Source organism: Panthera onca, chromosome A3, assembly GCF_046562875.1.
Source record: "Panthera onca isolate mPanOnc1 chromosome A3, mPanOnc1 haplotype 2, whole genome shotgun sequence".
Classification (NCBI taxonomy): Eukaryota; Metazoa; Chordata; class Mammalia; order Carnivora; family Felidae; genus Panthera; species Panthera onca.
The window spans coordinates 1,288,458-1,309,608 of record NC_138341.1 but is presented as its reverse complement, the minus strand read 5'-3'; the positions used below and the strand labels follow the sequence as shown (position 1 = coordinate 1,309,608).

At 54.0% G+C, this 21,151-nt stretch overlaps 1 protein-coding gene and 1 long non-coding RNA gene across 17 annotated transcripts in view; one reads left to right on the top strand and one right to left on the bottom strand.

Annotated features, from left to right (window-relative positions):
- Positions 1-21,151, top strand: part of MYT1L (myelin transcription factor 1 like) — a 428,591-nt gene that overhangs the window by 169,863 nt on the left and 237,577 nt on the right. The window lies entirely within an intron of this gene.
- Positions 19,962-20,675, bottom strand: LOC132674274 (uncharacterized). The gene is made up of 2 exons (XR_009608477.2): positions 20,476-20,675; positions 19,962-20,208 (listed from the first exon to the last, which is right to left on the bottom strand). It is a non-coding gene; the product is annotated as an uncharacterized LOC132674274 (long non-coding RNA).

The following is a 21,151-nucleotide window of genomic DNA, read 5'->3' as shown; positions in this document are numbered from 1 at the left end:
ACCAAGCAGACTCAGGACAAGGAGCTGGAGGACAGAGAGTGGGTCCTCGGGTGGTGGGGCCTCCCTCTCCCCCACAGCAGGGCCTTCGCTGGGTCAGATCAGCACCGAGTCAGAACACGGAAAACTCAGGGTGTGTTGTGATTTTGCAGATTAACTGAAAAATGAATCCGCTATTGGTGGCCTTTTATTTTTTTTTATTTTCTAAATTTATTTATTTAAATTCCAGTCAGTTAACACACAGTGTAGTCTTGGTCTCAGGAGTAGAACCCAGTGATGCATCACTTCGTACGACACCCAGCGCTCATCCCGACAAGTGCCGTCCTCAATGCCCGTCACCCAGCCGCTTCCCTCCAGCAGCCCCAGTCTGTTCTCCGTGTGGCCTTTTAAAAGTAAACATTTTGTATAGTGAGACGTGAATGAAATAGCTTTGCTTTTATAAGCACTTACCGGGAAAAGGCGGTAGCTATCGTGTGTTTGTGCGCATGGAGTCTGCATTGGGCTGGTCCTAGGAAATTGATTTCTTTGGGATTTAACCGAGAGAAATGACATAAAATTAACAACTTAAAAGATACGCACATTTGAAAATAATGAGTGATCCACTTTGATTGTTTCAAATGAATTTCCCCCCCTTTTTTTTGCTAAATTCTGTACTTTTTTTTTAAGTTCTACATTTCCCCCCATAATTTGTGCGTGTTGAGTGAAGCTGGGCTTGATGAACATTAATTGTATGTAGGAGGATCATGCTATGAGTTTTAATGAGCCCACCTAGGACATCACTTTACACTACTTACTGTGATCTTCTGAAATCTACCGAAGGACCTTTGGAGACGAGCAGTTTGGGCAACGTTAGCACGGTAGGTGCCATCCCCAGGCGTTCAGACAGCACGTCTCCTAACGTGTTCGCTCTGTACCCAGAAGAGACAATAGTCCCAGAAGGAACATGAGGAGACGGTGCTTCTCTTCTTGTTGGGACACTTCTCACAAATTAGCAATTGTCAGTAGACAGGAAAAGGGAAGATTGTGGCCAGGAGACAGGCGGGACGTTCTCAAGCTGAGTTACCAAGAAACCCGCTACGTATCCAACACGCCCAGTGAGTGTCTCTGACCCACGGGAGAAGACTGCCTTTCTTACTGCATTCGACTTCTGTAGACTTAGTCTCTTGATGTCACCTACACTGGCCTCTAAGAGACCCCTGGGCTCTGACCTGGAATGACCAAGTATCTTTGAGTCACCTTAGAGGAGGTGGTCTCTAAAGCAGTGGTCCTTGTCCAGGACATGGAGAAGCTGGGCGTGTGGCCCCAGACACGGCTGGTTGCTAGTGGCCCCATGGTTTCCCGGCTAATTCTGACTACTTTTGAAAGCACAGTGTTGACAGGGACAGCTGGTCACGAGCCGAGTGGTCCCTCCCCCAGGTCCCCTCCCCACGGTGGCCGTGTGACAGGCCAGAGTCGAGCGTGAGCCAAGCTGCCAGCCTCTCATTTAGTTCCTGATGCATTTGTCACCTCTGCATCCAGATGCCTGAAGGCTAATGGCGGGCGTCATGCTCCTAAATCTAATCGGCAAGAAAACAAACTCTCTGGGCAGGTCTTCCACCAATAAAATGTCATCTTTCATAAAAAAGCAATACTTGCATACTTATTAACAAGATAAAGCGACAGCTGCTCTGCAAATTACGAAGACGCTCGTGTGTGGTGTTGTGAGCTCGAAGCTGCAAGCCCGGTCTCGCCCCGTCGTGTCTCCGGCTGGGGACTTACGTCCTCCCTGTACCCAGCAGCACGCCCCCTCCCACTGATGGACGGACCTCCTCCGAGCGTGTCCCCTGCCCCATATGAGCTGCTGTGTCCCCTCTCCCACTGGGTCACCAAAGCTCTTCACAGTTGGGATGAGGAGGGCCCACCATGGCTCTGCCCTGGAGACAGATGTTCGCGTTGAGGACACCCTTGCTCTGCTCATCCAAGACCCCCTGCGACACAGACTGCTCTCTTGGAAGCTTCAACTTTAGGCAAATTGTACAGGTGACACGTTTGTCCCTTTCAATACTGACTGCTTATTTTTAGCATTGCTGATGTTAACATTTCTGACTGGGATTTATAAACATATTTGTGAAAAAAACTGCTTTAAAGATTTTCTTTTTGGGTTTCTCTTTGAATTTTCGAAGCTAAGATTATAGCAAACTGAGCGAACAAAACAGAAGAAGGCAGTGCTCACATCACTCTCCTCGTTCTGTCTAGGAGCTCACATTTGCTTGGATCCACCCCAAGACGCATCTATGTCAAAACAAAACAGTAAAAATGCGGTTATGCTAGAAAGCTGTGCCCTGTGACTTCCTTTTCTTACTTAATCATGTATCCTGCACATCATTCCTGATCAAAATAGTCTATCTCATGATTTTCATTTAGCGGCAAAATCGTCCACAGCTTCCCCGCTCTGTCTGTAGACCCTTCGGTGGACCCCAGTGCGTTTCCGCCCCCAACAACACTGTCGTAGACACTCTGTGTGCGTAAACCCAGCCACCTGCAGGGGACACTCCCATAGATTGGGCTGCCGGCCGATGGGGATATCATTCAAAATTGTAATCGGTAATGTCAGATTTCTGCAAACAATGCCGCAACGATCTATTCTGTCACCACAACCTGTGGATATTATCAACTTCATTGATGAAGATGTTCTATTATTTCAATATACATCTTTCTGACTGAAAAGACTAAGGCATCAATTCTATGTTTTCCACTATTTGGGCTTCCACGGCTCTGACTTGCTCTCCCTCTTCTTGACCCTTTTTCTACAAGGTTGGCTCTTTCTTGTCAAATTTCCAGAAGCTCTTTATATTGGGGGACGCCAATTCTTTTCCTGTCATATATCGTGAATCTTTTTTCTCAGTCTGTCATTCGACTGCTCACTGCATTCGTGGTGCCTTCTACCACATACGGAAATTTTTACATAGCCACATCTGTTAATTTTGTGACCCACGTAGTTCCTATGATATTTAAGAAAGTCACTCCTGTCTTACAATCGTAGTCACCTAAATCTTTTCCGATGTATCTATAGCTCCTTAAAGAAACGTGTATTGTCATTTAATACGCAGCTTGCATTCGTGCGTGTGGTAGTGCGATCTGTCTGTATTTCCGCCGTGTGGGCTCTCAGCTTGGCAGTCTTCCTGGACCGGTGCAGCGTTCACGCTCGGGGACGGTGTTGTCTTTATCATGTAGCATTTGTCCTATGTATTTGGAGATATTTCTAAGCTCCTTATTCCATTTTGGTAATCTGGCCTTTTGAAACTGGCTCTCTCTCCCCGGTATCTCACCTCTGCATCAGTGCAGTTAGGCATCAGCAAATTAATGAGAGGAGAGAGGAGGCCCCTGCTCTTGGGCACCCGCAGGAACTTACTCCAGCTCCGGACACACCGTAAACACTTTCATCTAATGGAAGATAAGTTGTGAAATCGGATTTCTGAACCACAAGACACTTGTGTAAAAACGGCATTCCATGCCAGGCCTGAAATGTTCCAAAGCTCAGTTCGTTTTAGGAGGTTCCGGAAGATGGCAGCGTAGGAGGACGCGGGACTCACAGCGCGTCCTGCCGATCACTTAGATTCCACCTACACCTGCCTAAAGAACCCAGAAAACCGCCAGAGGATTAGCAGAAGGGAGTCTCCGGAGTCAAGCGCAGACGAGAGGCCCACGGAAGAGGGTAGGAAGGGCGGCGAGGCGGTGCGCGCTCCACGGACCGGCGGGAGGGAGCCGGGGCGGAGGGGCGGCTCGCCGGCCAAGCGGAGCCCCCGAGTCTGGCTGGCAAAAGCGGAGGGGCCGGACGGACTGTGTTCCGACAGCAAGCGCGACTTAGCGTCTGGGAGGTCATAAGTGAACAGCTCTGCTCGGAAAGCGGGAAGGCTGGAGGACAAAGGGAGGGAGAGCTGCTGAGCCCCCGGACGGCAGAGCTCAGCTTGGCGGGGAACAAAGGCGCCAGCGCCATCTCCCCCGCCCATCCCCCAGCCAAAATCCCAAAGGGAACCGGTTCCTGCCAGGGAACTTGCTCGCTCCGCGCAAACACCCAACTCTGTGCTTCTGCGGAGCCAAACCTCCGGCAGCGGATCTGACTCCCTCCCGCTGCCACAGGGCTCCTCCTGAAGTGGATCACCTAAGGAGAAGCCAGCTAAGCCTGCCCCTCCAGCCCCCGTGCACCTTGCCTACCCACCCCGGCTAATACGCCAGATCCCCAGCAACACAAGCCTGGCAGTGTGCAAGTAGCCCAGACGGGACACGCCACCCCACAGTGAATCCCGCCCCTAGGAGAGGGGAAGAGAAGGCACACACCAGTCTGACTGTGACCCCAGCGGTGGGCTGGGGGCAGACATCGGGTCGGACTGCGGCCCCGCCCACTAACTCCAGTTATACACCACAGCACAGGGGAAGTGCCCTGCAGGTCCTCACCACGCCAGGGACTCTCCAAAATGACCAAACGGAAGAATTCCCCTCAGAAGAATCTCCAGGAAATAACAACAGCTAATGAACTGATCAAAAAGGATTTAAATAATATAACAGAAAGTGAATTTAGAATAATAGTCATAAAATTAATCGCTGGGCTTGAAAACAGTATACAGGACAGCAGAGAATCTCTTGCCACAAAGATCGAGGGACTAAGGAACAGTCACGAGGAGCTGAAAAACGCTTTAAACGAAATGCAAAACAAAATGGAAACCACGATGGCTCGGCTTGAAGAGGCAGAGGAGAGAATAGGTGAACTAGAAGATAAAGTTATGGAGAAAGAGGAAGCTGAAAGAAAGAGAGATAAAAAAATCCAGGAGTATGAGGGGAAAATTAGAGAAATAAGTGATACACTAAAAAAAAATAATATACGCATAATTGGTATCCCAGAGGAGGAAGAGAGAGGGAAAGGTGCTGAAGGGGTACTTGAACAAATTATAGCTGAGAACTTCCCTGAACTGGGGAAGGAAAAAGGCATTGAAATCCAAGAGGCACATTTTGGTAATCTGTTTTGTTTTGGTTTTTTTCCATCTCTGTGCTAATACCATACTGATCTGATAACATTAACTTTACAGTGAGCCTTAAATATTCATCCAGCATTACCTAACTGACAACTCCCACATAGTTTGCCAAGTTAACTTTAAAATAAACTTATCAGGGGGGTGTCTGGGTGGCCCCGTGGGTTAAGCGTCCAACTTCGGCTCAGGTCATGATCTCATGGTTTATGAGTTCGAGCCCCACGTCGGGCTCTGTGTTGTCAGCTCAGAGCCTGGAGCCTGTTTCAGATTCTGTCTCCTTCTCTCTCTGCCCCTCCCCCACTTGTCTCTCTCTGTCTCTCAAAAATAAATAAATGTAAAAAAAATTTTTAAACAGATTTATCAGGGGCGCCTGGGTGGTTCAGTCGGTTAAGCATCCAACTTCAGTTCAGGTCATGATCTCTCACCCTGTGTCGGGCTCTGTGCTGACAGCTCAGAGCCTGGAGCCTGCTTCGGATTCTGTGTCTGCCTCTCTCTCTGCCCTGCCCTTCTCTCTCAAAAATAAACATTAAAAATTTTAAAAATAGAATAAAATAAATTTAACAAACACTCCACCTCCCCTCAATGAACCGGTGTGGAGACTGATGCAGGCACAGCCAATCGCGACTGGACGTGTCTTTCTCTGCCGTCTTCCGGGATGGCACCGCGTCCTTCCCCACAATCCAGACCTGCGGGTCTGTCTTGGGGTTTCTGTATCCTTGTGCTGGCTGCTGATTCAAAACAGGCGCAGTCAGTTAATTCTGGTAGATTTTCTTGACTCCAAGTAATTCACCGAGTTCTCTACTGATTTTTACATTCCTCGGAAGAATTTCTCCTATTTCCTTGGTATGAAATCGCTTCATCTGCAAATAAAGCATCCACTCTTTTACCGCTGATGCCCATCCTAGTGAGCAGTTCACTCACTCTGTTAACTGGAGCTTCCACACGAGTGGTGGTAAGGCACATCTCGTTTTCCTGATCTTATACCAAGCTACTGATATTTTACTCTTCAATTTGACGTCTGCTATTAAATTTTGGTAGCCATTTATGACTATTCTATACTGAAAATTGCTGGAGAATTTCATCTCTTGCTTTGCTATCTATTAGTATTTTCTTTATTGGTATAATAACTGATATTGATAATTTTATAAATAATTTTAATGGACATACACAGCTGAGATACGTTAGACCAACTTTTTTATACAGAATAACCCTCACTGCTACTAATTATGCCTTTAGCAAGTGCTTCTACAGGCTGTGTCGATATTGACTCTTGCAACAACCTGTAACGTCCGCCACCATGGGTAATGCTATCCCCATTTTGAACTTAAAGGTTTAAAAGCAGAGAGATTTTACCAGTGTGTTACAGGTAGTGGTCTGGTCTGGTTATTTCCTGGTTTCTATTACTGTCTTCTAAGCAGCCAGAAAGCACAGTTGCTGTTGTTTAGTATCTATAGCACCTTTCTGCTCCTTTCAATTTAAAAATGATTTTAGCGGCTCAGTCGGTTAACTCTTGGTTTCGGTCCAGGTCACGATCTCACTGTTCGCGAGTTCCAGCCCCGCATCGGGTTCCACGCTGAAAGTGTAGAGCCTGCCTGGGATTCTCTCTCTCTCCTTCTCTCCTCTCTGCCCCTCCCCTGCTCACTTTCTCTGTCTCTCTCTAAATAAATTAATTAATTAAAATAAATTAAAAAATGATTTTATAGATTATGTAGTCTAATTATCACAGGAAATCTGTTAGGTGTCATTACTAATACAATTATTTTGGAGAGAGTCAGACAGGATTAGTGATTTACCGCATTTCATGAAACTCATAAATGGAAAACTGAACTTAAGTCCAGTTTTCTGACTCAGAGCCCAATGGCTCCCCAATCACACCGCTAAGAAGTACGGGAGGTCACGCAGAAGCAGGGAAACGTGCTGATGGTTCTAACCTTCTGCTGGGGAGACAAACTGTCCGTAGCCTGTTTCCACCATATTCTTTGCCCGGTGGAATCTGCACCATGGATTACGGCCCCAGAACAGAAAGGAGCAAATACCCACATTTAAACAGCTGGCTCAGCCCCACAGAGACCGTGTTGAAAGGAAGAACCAGACCAGAAATGCATGTGTTGTGTGCTTCCTTGACCTGACATTCAAGAACAGAAGAGCCCATGGGTGTCAGTGTAGTGGCTGCTCACTGGGAGGAGGAGGAAAGAAGCTTCTGGAATTCTGGAAGTGCTCTACTTGGCGGGATGTTCTCTAGGTTGAGGCAGTCATACTATGGGTGTGCACAGGCAGAACTTTACAGAGCTGGGCATTTAACCTTAGGTCACTGTTAAACTTTACAACCTGGATGGTAAGCCAAAGAGCTTTAAAAAATTCTTTGATTTGGGGCACTTGGGTGGCTCAGTCGGTTAAGCGTTTGACTTCGGCTCAGGTCACTATCTCGTGGCTTGTAAGTTTGAGCCCCGCGTCGGGCTCTGTGCTGACAGCTTGGAGCCTGCTTCAGATTCTGTGTCCCCGTCTGTCTCTGCCCCTCCCCTGCTCACATTCTGTCTCTCTCTCTCTCTTTCTCAAGGGTAAATAACGTTAAAAATTTTTTAAATAAACATAAAGAACAACTTGTGCTTTATTATGGCACTCTCCTAATTCTGTTTGTATGTTTGTGTCTCCACGTCATGTGGGAGGCAAACGTTGCATAGCCGGGTGTCCCCCTTTAGGCCGGGGGAGCCTCGCAGGGAAATGAGACACCAAGGTGCCTGCAAGGCCTCCGAGAGCTTTTGACAGAAGCTGACGAGGTCGCTGTGTGGGGTCCCCGCTGCTGCCCTCACGAGTTACCACAGGCTCAGCAGCTTACCCATCACAAACCTTACAATTCTGGAGGCCAGATCGGACCCGGGTCAGCCAGGCTGGGCCCCTCCTGGAGGCATCGTGCAACCCCACCTCTGGGGCTCTCGGCCCCGTCACCCTGCTGCCATCATTCGCTTCTACCCTCACATCCCCTTGTCTGACCCTCCTGTCTCCCTCCTCTCCCTGTGACCCCATTGGGTCCGCTCAGGGACCCACATAAGGTCCTTGGTCTCAGCACCCTTACACACTCCCTTTGCCGTTTTCCGCATTTACAGGTTCCAGATTGGGCCTTAGACATCCTTCGGGGGGAACATTATTCTCCCTGCCAACCACAGGCTCCAAAATGCATGACACGACTCCAAGCAAGCAGCACCCATGAAATGCTAGGAGTCAACAAAAACCATGCAAGCCAGTACAAGCCAGAACCTTCACGTCCCTTCTCAGTGGTTCTACAGCCCAAGAAATGGGGGCTGGCGGTCCTGTGCTTTGCCGGAATGTCTGGGAGAGAAACACGGGGTGGGGGCACATCACTGACCTGTGGAAACCCGCTGAGATTTCCCTGACCCTCTCAGCTTCATTTCCTCTTTACCCTGCGTCTACACCTGGACCCTCACCCTCTGCTCCTCCCCCATCGCCACACAGAGCTGTCACTGTGGGTCTGGCCCTGTCTCCCCTCCGGGCTCTCTCTGTCTGTCTCTCTCTCTCTCTCTCTCTCTCTCTCTCTCTCTCAGACACACTCCCTAACAGGCTCCCTCCAGCACATCTCTGCATGAAAGTCCAGGAACCCATCTGGCAAAGACAGAGCCCTCAGGGGGTGGGGAAGTCAAGTTGTGCGCAAACCCAGAATTCTCTCTGAGAGAGAACAGAGGACGAGCAACTTTGGACTCACACACCGATAAATTCTGACCATGTCCCTGGACTACACAGCGGCCAATGTGCAAGCAATTTACATTGTGCTTTAAATACTCTGTTTTGTCCAGAGGATCAGGGTTCCTTTGACCTAGAGCCTGTACGTGAATCACTTTGTAAAGCATAGTGTGTCATAGAGAGGTTATGTTTTCTCCAACCGTTACAGAGACGAACACAGATTTATTTCCCCGCCCTTCAGTGAGCATAACGTCTGCCATATGCAAACAGTCCACGCTGACCTTGGCGCCTGCCCTGAGCATCTATGTCCCAGGCGCAGTTCAGGGCGCTGTCTGAGTGGGGATGCCTGAACCTTTGGGGTCCCCTGTGAAGGAAGCAATGTTCCCATTCTCATATCACAATTGAGGAAACTGAGGCTCAGAAAATTCAAGTAAATGGCCCAAGACGACGTGTGTAGGAGGAGATAGTGTTCCAATTCCAATCTGGACCGTCTGAGGCCGGTGCCCACACCAGACGTGCCCACAGTCAATGCTCAGTGATTTCATTACGATGCAGGGCTCACATGATAGATAACGTAAGTGCTCTGAGCAAACCCAGATGTAACCGGTCCTAGAAAAAGATGGCAAGAATTGTTGAAGGAGGAAAATTTAAAAAGAATCTTGCAAGATCTTGCTTTCTCCTCCCAGACAGACACAGAAGGGTTTCTGGAGGCGGCATCGTGCTGACTGGCCTTTCCTTCTCCATTTCGCCTCGTAAGGGGGAAGGAACCAGGAATCTGAACAGGAAGGACATTGAGTCAACCCAGAGTGCCGCGTCCCCTGTCCCGGGTGGGGGACAAGGATGCGTCTGGGGAGGATAGCGAACACCTTAATGAGTGAAAACTAGATTCTGTCTCATCTTTAAGTAATTTACAGGGAGAGTAGACAGAATGACTGTTAAGCAGAATTATTTTTTATGTTAAACAATTTTTGAGGAATTAAATTATAAAACGATAAAAACTTGACAGTTAAGTCAGCCAGACTCGATCGGAGGCCACCTCTTGACCCCCAGGAGAGCTGCTGTATGTGGGTCACCGTTTGTTGGGCGCTGGCTCCGCGGTGGCAATGACCGCCACCTGGTGGCCACACATCTGAAACTCACATTGGCACTGAAACTGACTTCCACGCGAGCAGGATTATTCGCACGCCAGTCACACAGAAGGCACCACATACCCTGCGTGCCGGGCTCCGCCCTGGTGGGGGGGGGGGGGAGGGCACGTCACATGCGTGTGCGGACGTGCATGTTCTTCTCCACAAGGCGGGAACGGGCGGCCTGGCGCGACGCTCTAGACTTTACAGGCTGCCCTCTCCGAGCAGTAACGTGGTTCACATGTCCCCGACTCCGGACTCCCGGCGTCTTTTGTTTAGGTCCCCCGGTGGGTCGGTGTTGGCAAGAGAGCCGCCTCTGTAGCATCACACCCACTCCTCACCCCTGCAAGCAGCCCGCCTTCCAGGCGCCATCATTTAGGGTGAAGAGAATGAGATGGGGAACAAGGGCAGTATTGACTTTACAATTATCTTGTAAAATAAAAACAAATAACAAAGCCCTTAGTGGAAAGAGGACAAAGGCAGAGAGGGGGGTGCTCTCTTTGGAAAGGAGCTTCGTAAGGCCAGGCCACCAGGCAGCTGACAGGCAGTGTGCGACACGACGGTCAGAGTAACCCACGCTACGTGAGGGGGGATGGGGTCCTCGTGGGCCAAACCTTCCTGTTGTAAGTGGCTGCCCGGGGTCAACCCGAGGCCGGCTTTGCAGGTGCACGGACCACTCACAGCCGGGGCCACGGGGAAGGGGGGTCAGTGACCAGCGTGCGTCCCTCCCAGGAGAAAAGGCTTCCTGAGCTGAACTTGATGGTTGATAACATGAGACCTTACTGAGGCACCCACGCTTCCCGGAGCGAGAGGCTCTGACCACGTCGTGTGAAGACGCGTCCTCACCGCCACCTGGCAGGGGGTCCCCTTCATTGCCCTTGGGCAGCTTGCATCACCTGAGTTCCCTTTATCCTCTTTACGCACACGCTCACTCTCACACACACTCACAGACCCATACACACCCACTCACACACTATAACACACTCACACGCTCACCCACACACCCACTCACGCTCATGCACTCACACACTCTTTCTCACACTCACCCACTCCCACGTTCACACTCACACTGTCACCTTCATATACTGTCACACTCTCACACCCACACACATAAATGTTTCTTCTTTCAGATTGTAGACAATTCAGAGAACTACCTTTTTCTCATAAGTCACCCAAAATGGCCATCAATTTCAAAATGTGCGTTTTGCCGTCAATCTGGACAAAAGGTAATGTATTTCAGCTTGGACATTTGAAATAATGATTTGAAATTCGATTTAAAATGCACATATAAACATTTACATGGTCCAGTACTGTTTCCAACAGGAGGATGTTGGCATCAGTGCCTCCTGTGTCCCTGCTAACTAATCGTGATGTTAGCTGTTGTTCCTAGCAAGGGACAAACAAGTCACAAACGGCCTTTAAGCCCAGGCTGGCCTCGGCTCCAGGCGCGGACCAAAGGGTGAGCCTCTGTCCTCTTCCCGCGGAGGGAGGGGCTCTCTCTGCCCCTCCCCCGTTCAGAGAAATGTTTCCTTACAGTGTGGGACAGTGATCACTTAATCCTTGACTCACGCGTGGAAATCCGAAGACATAATACAGTGGCCTGCACTGAGATGAATTTTTAACATATTCATTACACAAAAACCGAATTTTTAGTTTCCCTTAATTGCTTGGCGGTTAATGACTCCCAAACAAAATGAGGTATTTATGAGTTTTTGCTTTTCCTCACACCCTTCACAGAGTACTATTTATTTGTAGGAAACACGAATTCCTAAGTGCCTATTTATAAGGGAAAATGCATTTCCTGATAGTTGGAGCACTATGTTATTACAACCGACGTGTGGTCCTAGCAGTGGCATAGCCCGTCCTCCCTGGCTTCTGTTTGGCTGTGACAGACATCCGTTCTCTACCAGTGTGAAATGTTCATGGTCATGACTTTGTCCGTGTGAGGCCGTGATCCGGGGATTAACATAAAACTTCAATATAGTGCACACCCAGCCAGTAGGAAGAGATAGCCTCGCGCTCCAATTTGTATCCGACCCCACGGCTGAATCTCCAACCTGCCTGGTGTGGCTGGGGCCTCCGAGCCCTGACACGGACTCTGTGTGGAGTTCAGCGTGTGGCCCCTGACCCAGACACCACCCCCCATTCCCAGTGAGATGGCTTCTCATTCCATTTCCCTTCTTTTACTTTATCACGGAAACGCTGGCCTTCCAGACTGGATACAAGATGGCCGAGTGCGCACCCGACGTTTTGTGGCCATAGTTCATCTGCAGAGACCGTCTGATTAGTGATTAGTAAATGTGCATACTTTCTTTGGTCATAGCAATCCAAATTTCATGTGATTAAAAAAAAAAAAACTCTGAGAAAAATGGCTGGAATTATTTTATATTGACCGGCAGTCCCCAGGGGGCTGAGGCAGACAGAATTTGCTGTTATTTTGGGGTAGCGCTTAACATCTGTGGGACTTTCAATTATTTCACACGTAGCCTACATTAATACAGACCTGTCACGCTTCCTTATTTAAATCAGGGATTCCTTCTAACTGATTTTATGGGTACGAGATATCTGAGTCGAATTTCTTCAGGAATTGCTGGGATCATTGATTTTGAAAGCTTTATGCAGCCTTATTTATACCTTCACGATAATATTGAGGAAACAGTTTCAGTTTTTATGTATCAATTACTTCGCTTGTTACCTTTAATTAATCTTTTAATTGCAATATGATTATCCAGTTATTTTATTGATCAGTAGGTTTGCACTTCGGCTCGAAAAATCTTAAGCGATTCTTTACGTTCAGTGTCTTGAAGAAAGTTGGGAGCGTGCTGCCTGTTGGGTCCCACCCGCTCCTCAGCTCTGCATCTCTTTCCCACTTGGTTTGGTCCCTTCCCTCGCCAGGCACGCTTGTGCATCCCTAATTCCTCTCATGAGGCTCCAGGCAGCCTTGGTGGGAGGCAGGAGCTCAGAAGCCGCTATAACTGATGGGTCACAGAACAGAACGAACCCTGGGGGTGAGCGGTTAGGCTCAGCAGACTGTGTGTGCTCGCGGCGTCTCATCACCATATCAAGTTCGTATCCCAACACAAGCAAAATCATGGTAAGAAGCGCAAACAGGGCACCTGGGTGGCTCAGTCGGCTGAGCGTCCGACTCTTGGTTTCGGCTCAGATCCCGCGCTCACGGTTCGTGACTTCCAACCCCACATCGGGCTCTGTGCTGACAGCGTGGAGCCTGCTTGGGATTCTCTCTCTCTCTCTGCCTCTCCCCCGTTCGCGTGGGTGTTCATTTACTTACTCATAAATAGATAAACTTTTAAAACAAGAGAGACACAAACAGTGGAGACTGCTGGCTTCCCAGCTTCCCACAGCCCACTGGTGCTGAGGCCTCTTCGATCGCTTCGGTTCTTTGTGTCAAGTGACCTCCTCTTGCGTAGAATTTCCTCACGTTTCATCACGGTGACCCTCCTTGTCCAGTCCAGTGAACACAGTTACCGGAGAATAACTCGGGATTGGGGAGCGTTGCTCCCACAAATCGTGCGCACGCCCCTGGGGCACCGTCTCCATCCTGCCTGCGCTCAGGTGAGCGGTGTCTCAGCACAGGCCCCCTGCACGTCGCCGCACCCTGAGGGCATCCTGTCCTGCCACCCGCAGTACCTGGCCCTGCGGCCACGCGTGCTCGAGCCACAGGCGCAGGCCCCCGGAAGGGACCGGAGGGAGATAAAGCCCAGGAGACACACACACGGGCTTCAGGGGCTCCTCCTCTACTTCAGCCAACTTTATCTCACTTATTTTTCTATCAAATGCTTCTTATTTCAAAGAAATGACAATGATCGCATTTTGTTTTGTGAAGATGAACACTCGTTCATTAGAGCTGATGGGAAAAGACATTGGCGAGGAACTTGGGAGCTTGTTGCCTGGGTCACGGGGGGGACGAGGGCCTCGGGGGAGGACGAGGGCCTCGGGGGGGGGGACAAGGGCCCCAGGGGGGAGACAAGGGCCTCAGGGTGGGGAACGAGGGCCTTGGTTGGGGGGGGGGAAGGGCCTGGGGGGGAGAATCAGGGCCCCAGGGGGGAGATGAGGGACTCCGGGGGTGGTAGGGAACAAGGGCCTCAGTGGGGGGGACAAGGGCCTTGGGGGGAGGGACAAGGGCCCCAGGGGGGAGACAAGGGCCTCAGGGCGGGGGGGAATGAGGGCCTCAGCTGGGGGAGGGGACGAGGGCCTCAGGGGGGATGAAGGCCTGGGGGGAGGACGAGGGCCTCAGCGGGGGGAGATGAGGGCCCCGGGGGGGGGACGAGGGCCTCAGCTGGGGGAGGGGACAAGGGCCTCGGGGGGGGACGAGGGCCCCGGGGAGGGGGGGAACGAGGGCCTCAGGGGGGATGAAGACCTCAGGGGGGAGACAAGGGCCTGGGGGGGGCGACGGCCTCGGGGGGGGGGACGAGGGCCCCGGGGGGGGAGACAAGGGCCCCAGGGGGGAACAAGGGCTTCAGAGGGTGGGGAATGAGAGCCTCAGGGGGGACGAGGGCCCCAGGGGGGAGACGAGGGCCTCACGGGGGACGAGGGCTTCAGGGGGGAGACCGGTCTGGTGCCACGTGAAAGTCCGTCCACGCCTAGTGGCTTCAAACAACCATCTCTGGCTGCTGCCTGCACCCAGCTGGACGGGTCTCCCTCACGGCTGCCCAGGCTGCTGCTGGCACGTGGCCAGTGGGGCCAGGGTCTTTGGGAGATGCCTGGCTTGATTCCAGGGCGGTGCCTCCGCTGACACCTGCTCACTGGGCTGGGGTGGCCGCACGCCTCTCTCCACGTGGCCTCTCCACACAGCTGTCCCACGCCACTCGAGGCACGGTGGTCTCCTGCGGTCACAAGTCCTACATGCTTTGTCTCCTCGTGGGAAAAGGGAGGCCATGGGGATCCTGTGACCTCACCAGAAGTCGCACAGCATTACTTCTGCTGCATCAGGCTTATCAGGAGAGAGTTGTCCGTCTGGCAAAGATTCAGGAGAGAAGGCTCCCTGGGCTGGTACCAGAAAGCCAGGCTCCTTTGGGACCCACCTAACATACAACTTGCAGAGGAGCTGAATGTGGGAGGTGGAAAGAGGCGTGATTGCACGTGACTCCGAGGATGGCAGGCCCATGGAATCAGAGCCCTTGTTTGACTGAGATCTCCCGGGACCAGGAAGGGAGATGGGGTGGGCGGGGGGGCAGGGACACAGGGACACAGGGACCAGGGAGATATGGTGGGTGGGGGGCAGGGACCAGGGAGATGGGGTGGGCAGGGGGGCAGGGACACAGGGACACAGGGACCAGGGAGACATGGTGGGTGGGGGGCAGGGACACAGGGACACAGGGACCAGGGAGTGGGGAGGGGCAGGGACACAGGGACCAGGGAGATGGGGTGGGTGGGGGGCAGGGACACAGGGACCAGGGAGACGGGGTGGGTGGGGGGCAGGGACACAGGGACCAGGGAGACGGGGTGGGTGGGGGGCAGTGACCAGGAAGGGACACAGGGTGGGCAGGGGACAGGGACCAGGGAGATGGGGTGGGTGGAGGGCAGGAACACAGGGACACAGGGACCAGGGAGATAGGGTAGGTGGGGGGCAGTGACCAGGAAGGGACATGGGGTGGGCAGGGGACAGGGACACAAGGACACAGGGACCAGGGAGATGGGGTGGGTGGAGGCTAGGGACACAAGGACACAGGGACCAGGGAGACGGGGTGGGTGGGGGGCAGGGACACAGGGACACAGGGAGATGGGGTGGGCAGGGGGCAGGGACACAGGGACCAGGGAGACGGGGTGGGTGGGGGGCAGGGACACAGGGACACAGGGAGATGGGGTGGGCAGGTGACAGGGACACAAGGACACAGGGACCAGGGAGACGGGGTGGGTGGGGGGCAGGGACACAGGGACCAGGGAGACAGGGTGGGTGGGGGGCAGTGACCAGGAAGGGACACAGGGTGGGCAGGGGACAGGGACCAGGGAGATGGGGTGGGTGGAGGGCAGGAACACAGGGACACAGGGACCAGGGAGACGGGGTGGGTGGGGGGCAGGGACACAGGGACACAGGGAGATGGGGTGGGCAGGTGACAGGGACACAAGGACACAGGGACCAGGGAGACGGGGTGGGTGGGGGCCAGGGACACAGGGACCAGGGAGACGGGGTGGGTGGGGGGCAGGGACACAGGCACCAGGGAGACGGGGTGGGTGGGGGGCAGGGACACAGGGACACAGGGAGATGGGGTGGGTGGGGGGCAGGGACACAGGGACCAGGGAGATAGGGTAGGTGGGGGGCAGTGACCAGGAAGGGACACGGGGTGGGCAGGGGACAGGGACACAAGGACACAGGGACCAGGGAGATGGGGTGGGTGGGGGGCAGGGACACAGGGACACAGGGAGATGGGGTGGGTGGGGGGCAGGGACACAGGGACCAGGGAGATAGGGTAAGTGGGGGGCAGTGACCAGGAAGGGACACAGGGTGGGCAGGGGACAGGGACACAAGGACACAGGGACCAGGGAGATGGGGTGGGTGGAGGGCAGTGACCAGGAAGGGACACAGGGTGGGCGGGGGACAGGGACACAAGGACACAGGGACCAGGGAGATAGGGTAGGTGGGGGGCAGTGACCAGGAAGGGACACGGGGTGGTCAGGGGACAGGGACACAAGGACACAGGGACCAGGGAGATGGGGTGGGTGGAGGCTAGGGACACAAGGACACAGGGACCAGGGAGACGGGGTGGGTGGGGGGCAGGGACACAGGGACCAGGGAGACGGGGTGGGCGGGGGGCAGGGACATAGGGACCAGGGAGATAGGGTAGGTGGGGGGCAGTGGCCAGGAAGGGACACGGGGTGGGCAGGGGACAGGGACACAAGGACACAGGGACCAGGGAGATGGGGTGGGTGGAGGGCAGTGACCAGGAAGGGACACGGGGTGGCGGGGGACAGGGACACAGCTGTGAGAACAGCCCCATTTGAGAAGTGAGTGTGAGTGCCGTGAGGGAGGCAGTAGAGACAGTGTCCTCGGGAGGATGGAACCGGGAGGCTCCGCACTGGGAGCGTGAGCGGCTTCGGGACAGGGCAGCAAGGACAGAGGCCTCCCGGGGCTGCCAGTCCCCAGACGGGCTGTTCTCACCCAGTATCGCAGCCGCGGGAAGCGGGGGCCTGTGAGAGGCACCGATCAGACGCCGTGTGGAGGCGTCGGGCTCACCGACTTTCTGTTCCTCTCGCGCGTGTCTGCACTCCTGGCGGCCTTCACGTCGGACGCGTGGCACGGCCTCCCTGAGCCCGCTGCTCGGTGACCCTGCGTCCAAGGCTGTGAGCCACAGGCCCTGGTGTCTGTCCCTGTCACCCGGCCCGCGCTGGGTGGGCACCCTACCCCTATTTGACAAACACAGCCGAATTGGCCTTTTTCGCGTAAGTTTCAGAACCGGCCGAGATGGCCCCTTGGCTGTGTGAGTCCCGCAAAACCCTCCTGGAGAGGGGACACCTGCGCTCTGCGTTTGGCTCTCTCACTATTGACAAAGACCTCGGGACACAGTCGCTGCCCTTAAGTTGTTGGAAGTTTTGCTGTGGAGATTCTGTAAATTTGTTTATCGCGAGCAAATGTGCTTAACACGTGCTGCGTGCCGTTTTCGGTGCGGGGCCGTTTGGGGAACAAGCCGAGGGCAGCGTGGCCGTCGTGGCGTGGGCACCTGCTGGCGGTCGACGCAGAGCAGCGCTGTGTGTCGCGCCTGACGTGGGGTTTCGGGGAGCGCTCGGTGCGCTGGACACGGGGAAAGCGGGGTAGGCGGCCTGGAGCGTCAGCAGGGAGCAGCTAGAATGTCACACGGGGCAGTGGCGGTTAAGGTAACGAGTTCACTCGGGGAGGGGGGAGCAGGAGGACGTGTGTCCCCGGCAGGGGGACAGGCAGGCGAGGCCGCGAAGGCTGGCTTGACGATCCGAGTTTCCGCTCAAAGCCGCAAGCACAGGCTGAGGGCGGGACTCGGAGGCAGGGAACAGCCAGCGGGGGAGGGAGCCGTGACTCAAGGCCTGACGGCGGAGTCTGGAAACCGCACATGAGGCCACAGTCGAGCAGTTTCGATCGTCCTATCCTTCCCTGTCACTGTTTGGGGAGACCTTGGAGCTGCACGTGTGGTGTCCACACATTCACTAAATCCCCTTCATTCATCCATTCCTTCATCCAACAATTATTTATTGAGTGCTTACTATGTTCCCGAGTGGGCATACGATCGTGACTGCACGGCTTCTGCTTTGAAAACGTTTACGATGTCCTGAGATAAACATGCATTAAGCACCTAAAAAGTCAGTAGATGCTGAATCGCTCAGCGTGGCAAGTGCCACGAAGAAGGACAGGTGTGTCGTGAAGGGTCTGTGGAGCCTGCTTTACAAGGCAGGGGGGCAGGGGGAGGGACTGTCCCCGTCCGTGGTCAGCAGCAGGCCTCGTAATGACCTCGGACCTATCCTGTCCGGTCAGGGGGTGGGCGCCATAAGGAAGACCCTTGCGGTAAAGTCAGGTCGTGGGTCTCCCGCTTCTGGTCCAGATGGGAGCAGCGCTCGGATCTGGGGCCATGTTGCCACTGGCCTGATGTCAGAGTTCCGGGAGGCCCAGCACGTCTCTCGCCTGGAGGCCGTCTGTGATGTCTCCTGTGATGTCTCCACGTTTATTCCCCGTCTGTGTCACCAGGGCAATAACGTTTTCATAACTGTTATCAGGGTTAAACAGCCCTACCTGCCCCCTAGGCTGGCGGTGAAGACAGAACTTTGGGCACGTTTTCACGTGAAAATGGGCCCATTCTTGCCTGCACGTACAGCGTGGAGCGGGGCGCGGTGCGGAGGCCGTGAGGGGGGGCACTGGCCCTGGGTCCCGACGGGAGGCGGTGTCGGCAGCGTCCTCTCGGGCACCCTTGCGACCCTAGTGACCACGGGACAGCGGCACGGCAGCAGCAAACGTTCCCTGAGCCCTTGCGACGCCCCCAGCGCGGTGGAGGCAGCTCGCACTCTTGATCTCGATGAGTCTTAGCACACAGTGGGGCTTCCCAAAAGAGACATGTAATCCAAGCAGGCAGATGTAACTACCGTGGGTGTGAGGTCATGTGGTTTTTAAGTTTATTTAAGTTTATTCTTTATTTGTTTTGAGAGAGAGAGAGAGAGAGAGAGAGAGAGAACGAGCAGGGAGGGGCAGAGTGAGCGAGGGAGACACAGAATCCGTCAGAGCCATCAGCACAGAGCCCGACCCGGGGCTCAGACTCCTGAACCGTGAGACTGTGACCTGAGCTGAGGTCGGACGCTTAACCGACTGAGCCCCCTGGGCGCCCCGGAGCTAATTTTTGAACCCGGGTCTTAAGGCTCATACGAAGGCTCTCGTCACAACCGGCAACAAGGGAGAGAAGGTTTTGTGGAAAGGCAGGGCCTCCGAATGGGCAGGGACCAAAATTGCTCCCGGTGATGGGCTGGTGTAGGTGAGAGTCCTTCGAGAGTGTCCATCTGTGCTCCAGGGGCCATCTGAGCCATGAAAATGCAGGAATCAGGCCCCTTCCAGAGTCTGAAAACTTGTAGCAAGACCCTGGGGGTCGGGGCCCACGACTGTCATGCCCACGACCGGAACCGGCCACCATTGCTAGCAGCCCCGCCCCCACCAGTGCCTTTCCTGCGTGTGGCCCTCTTCCCAGTAGGAAGCCCGCAAGCTCCACTCGTCCGTGTGTAAAAACGTACTCACTCTTTCTGTTTGGAATGTGGTCTCACATAAACAACGGAAGAACATGTTAAACGTGTAATAAATCCCCCCCGACCAGTCGACTCGGGGGGGCACATTTAAACGCTGTTTACTTTTAAACTCTGTTAGCTATTTCTGGGTCGTATAAATAAGTAAATGAACACTTGTATCATTTGCGATTGTGGGCACGGAAGCTTAAGAGACAGGCCTCCTGTTTTGACCAACGTACGCACAATTTTGGTGTCAGGGAGAGAGGGCAGGGCACCCCTTGCTGACGACATTAGGGAGCCCGAGGACACACGAGTAGGGAAGGAAGGTGCCGGCCGGCAAAGCCCACGTGTGGTTTTTAATTCCTTGACTTGCGCGTACGCTCCGGGGGCAGCAAACAGAAGCTATCCCCCTGGGATTCCTTATTCCTGTGCAGAGAGGGTCCCAGTGGGAACTGTGACCATTTATTTGCTGTTTGTCTTCCAATAAATGGTTTGGGAAAGACACTCCCAAAAGCAGAGATGCCTTGCTGACCATGCCGCGCAGGCCGGGAGAGGTCTGTTCAGTCCGCGAGCCGAGTTCAGTGCTCGCCACGCGCCAGCCAGAATGCCCGAATCCCTCTGCGGACTTGTCCTCCTCCAGCCCTCTGGCTTATTTGTCAGATTCGCTCTGATGGTGACACTCTCTTCTCAGGAAGCTGGAAAAGAAATAATGGTCCCAAGTCCACATGCTGCAGAGAATAATCCAGAACAGGCTTTTATTTGGATATGGGGATAGTTTCTACCGGGGTGTTCCACATGAATGAGGAGAAAATCAGGGGATCATACGTGACCCAAGGAGAGCACATCCAGCAGGATGGCAGACGGAGGGCATGCACAGACGGGGGGCGTGCACACCAGGCTCTCAGCACTGGGGCTGATTCACTGATTTCCCCCCCTTCCCGGGAACATTCTGAGATACTTACACCTGCGTGTACGATTACGGGAAATATTCACCCAAGATCCACCTGTGTTTCTAATTAGGACTTTGCAATAATAGCTCTCGTTCCTTTCTGGTGGCTTCGCTCTGGAGATGACAGGGCATCGCTAGGGGTCCCTCCGTGGCAGGACATCACTGGGGGTCCCTCTATGACAGGGCATCACTGGGGGTACCTCCGTGGCAGGACATTACCGGGGGTCCCTCTGTGGCAGGACATCGCTGGGGGGTCCCTCTATGACAGGGCATCGCCGGGGGTCCCTCCGTGGCAGGACATCGCTGGGGGGTCCCTCTATGACAGGGCATCGCTGGGGGTCCTTCCGTGGCAGGACATCGCTGGGGGTCCCTCTATGACAAGGCATTGCCGGGGGTCCCTCCGTGGCAGGACATCGCTGGGGGGTCCCTCTATGACAGGGCATCGCCGGGGGTCCCTCCGTGGCAGGACATCGCTGGGGGGTCCCTCTATGACAGGGCATCGCCGGGGGTCCCTCCATGGCAGGACATCGCTGGGGGGTCCCTCTATGACAGGGCATCGCCGGGGGTCCCTCCGTGGCAGGACATCGCTGGGGGGTCCCTCTATGACAGGGCATCGCTGGGGGTCCTTCCGTGGCAGGACATCGCTGGGGGTCCCTCTATGACAAGGCATTGCCGGGGGTCCCTCCATG